This window comes from Balaenoptera musculus, chromosome 10 (assembly GCF_009873245.2).
Source record: "Balaenoptera musculus isolate JJ_BM4_2016_0621 chromosome 10, mBalMus1.pri.v3, whole genome shotgun sequence".
Lineage (NCBI taxonomy): Eukaryota > Metazoa > Chordata > Mammalia > Artiodactyla > Balaenopteridae > Balaenoptera > Balaenoptera musculus.
The window spans coordinates 53,267,573-53,270,526 of record NC_045794.1 but is presented as its reverse complement, the minus strand read 5'-3'; the positions used below and the strand labels follow the sequence as shown (position 1 = coordinate 53,270,526).

At 42.1% G+C, this 2,954-nt stretch overlaps 1 pseudogene; it reads right to left on the bottom strand.

Annotated features, from left to right (window-relative positions):
- Window positions 1-1,628: 1,628 nt before the first annotated feature.
- LOC118902787 lies at window positions 1,629-2,483 on the bottom strand (annotated as a pseudogene).
- Window positions 2,484-2,954: the final 471 nt, after the last annotated feature.

The following is a 2,954-nucleotide window of genomic DNA, read 5'->3' as shown; positions in this document are numbered from 1 at the left end:
ACTGCCTGTCTGGGGTACACTGGAAGGGCTGTAAATTAAGCTTTTAAAACATTCCTTTCAATATGTCACTCTCCAGCTAGGAAACTTCCCATGGCTGCAAGATCAGATCTGAGCTTCTTAGTGTGTACGCTCTTCCATTTCTTCACTTCCAGCTAATTTCTCAACCACCGCAATCTGGCATCTGCCCCCATCTGTCTGCCTGGAGGCATCAAGGAAACAGCCCTAGACTAGACTAAGTGTCAGGAAACTAGGGTTCAAATCCCAGCCCTGCCACTTAGTAGTATGTGACCTTGGGCAAGTAACTTAATTTCTTTAAGCCTGTTTCCTCAGGCTTTAAAATGGAAATAAAAAAACAGACCTTGATTTTGGGGGCTCCCGTGAGATAATAGAGGTAAGAAATATTTTTAATCTGTGGAACACTGTAAACATTAGGGGGTGTATTGTTATTGGGACTGCTCTTGTGGTAGTGTGGTATCCACCAAATATTTCTGATCCTTTTAGGCTCGTGGTAGAATTTTACTTCCCCACCCCTTGCATTGGAATGTGGCCACATGACTGACTTCCGCCATTGAGATATGAGTGGAAGTGACACATGCATTTGCATGCAAAATCTTTTACGAGCTAGGCCTTAGTCAGCTACTCTCCCATTCTCTCTCCTGTGCAAAGGGCAATGCTGCAGGTGGTTGCTGCCCAGGTCCTGAAGAAAGAACATCAGTGTGGAGAGGAATTCCCAGCCACCCAGTGATGGGCATGTATCTTGAGCAAGACTTTGTTTTCTAAAGCCTAAGGCTTGGGGTGGTTTGTTACTGCACTCTCACCTAGTGGTACAAGCCTACTCTTGGTGTGTCTTTCTGTGTAGCCCTTGATATTACTGAAATTCTTGAAACCCTCTTTTCCTTTGACTTGGTGCCACTCACACTCTTGGTATTTTCCTCCATCTCTAACAAATCCTCAGTCTCCATTGTATTCTCTTCCTTTTCCACTCAAATATGCACATAAGATGAGTTTCTGACTTCCTCTCCTTTCGTTATAGGCTTACCTTCGTCAACTTAGTTTACTCTGACAGCTTTAAATATTATGTCTTTCTTAGCCCTGTATGTTTGAAAAAGGTTTCCAGTTTGAGGATTACTGGTCTACCCTTTTTCTTATGCCTTGAGGGCAGGGACCCTAAACTGGAATCAGACGGCCAGCTGGCTCTTCCACTTGTCTACCTGCCAGAGACCTAACCTCTCTATGCCTCTGTTTCTGCATCTGTAACATGGGGTTAGTTGTAGTTCCTACTTCACAGGTGGTTGTGAGGATTAAATAAGAAAATATATGTAAAACACTTCCTGCCTACCTAGGACACAGTAAGCTTACTATAAATGGTGGTGGTTGTTTGGTTGTTACACATTTTCTTTTCTCTCCTTCACTCCCCAAGTTCTATCTCCAGTTTCTGGTAAGATATGCTTAGAAGTAGAAGACCCATAAGAAGTGTTTGTTTTAGTTCTAACATCACATTGATGGCTGATAATAGGAGTGAAAAATTGGTACCCTTGCCCTGAAGATGCTTTGTGCAGTGATTGCTTTTTTTTTTTTTTTAAGAGAAAGTCCCAAATCAAAAGAGCTTTTATTGAATCTTTAATATATCACAAATGAGTCTGAAGAATCATCTGGTATCTTTCTGTTTCTGTAGCCAGACCACTCGGATCTTGTTCATCAGCCTGCTGAACTGTTCCTTTTTCAGAAACATAGATACCATCCAAAAATTTTCTGATGTCCTTGTTTTTAACTGTTGTGGCTTGCTAAATCAAAGCAGCTGAATTTTTTTTTTTAAACATCTTTATTGGAGTATAATTGCTTTACAATGTTGTTTTAGTTTCTGCCGTATAACAAAGTGAATCAGCTATATGTATACATATATCCCCATATCCCCTCCCTCTTGCATCTCCCTCCCTCCCACCCTCCCTACCCCACCCCTCTAGGTGGTCACAAAACACTGAGCTGATCTCCCCGTGCGATGCAGCAAGCAGCTGAATTTGACACAAGTTCAGTATCATTTCCTTCAAGAATCAACTCATCTTTCTGGGCTTGAGATACTGAACAAGCAACGCCTGGGTTCATCTGAACCCTGCGGATGTATTTTTCACCCCCAAAATTTCAGATTTCAACAAGAGAACCATTCTCCTGAATAACAACATTGATGGGGAAGTGAACATACACAGACTTCATGTGTAATGGAAGCCCATTGTAACACCCTTGATCATGTTCTATACATGACTACAGATAGTGTAAACAGTTGCCAGTTCCTTTCTATTTACCTACCATTTGTCAACCAGGAGCCTCTTCTTTTTCTTTCCAAGGAGACTGAGTTCTACATTGATGTGATTGAAGTCCCATTGCAGGGTGCCTCTGGGGCCCTTCACGATAACTGTGTGTCCCTTCGGAGTAACGTGGACATTTTTTGGAATGTCGACAGTCTGATTGTTGAGAATGGTCTTCATTCTTGCAGCAGATGCGGCAAAGAGCTGCTTTGTTTTTTAACTGAATATTGCCTTTAGGTGGGTCAGGCACTTCTAAGTTCTCACAGTAATCCCTACACCCTGTCGTTTTCTACACAGTTACCTGACTGACCCTGGAGGAAATCAGCTTTCCGCAAGCCTGCTCTACCCACACTCACTCATCTTTCCCTTGTGTACTCCAGGCCTATCACTGCCAGGCACCTTGGCTTCCACTGGCTTTTCCCCTAAGAACATCTTTTTTTATGGTAAAATATACATAGTATAAAATTTACCATTTAATCCATTTTTAAGTGTACAATTCAGTGGTGTTAAGTACATCCACAATGTGGTGCAACCATCACCATTATCCATTTCCAGAAATTTTCCATTATCTGAAACAGAAACTCTGTCCCAGTTAAACAATAACTCCCCATTCCACCCTCCTCTCAGCCTCCAGTAACCACTGTTTGACTT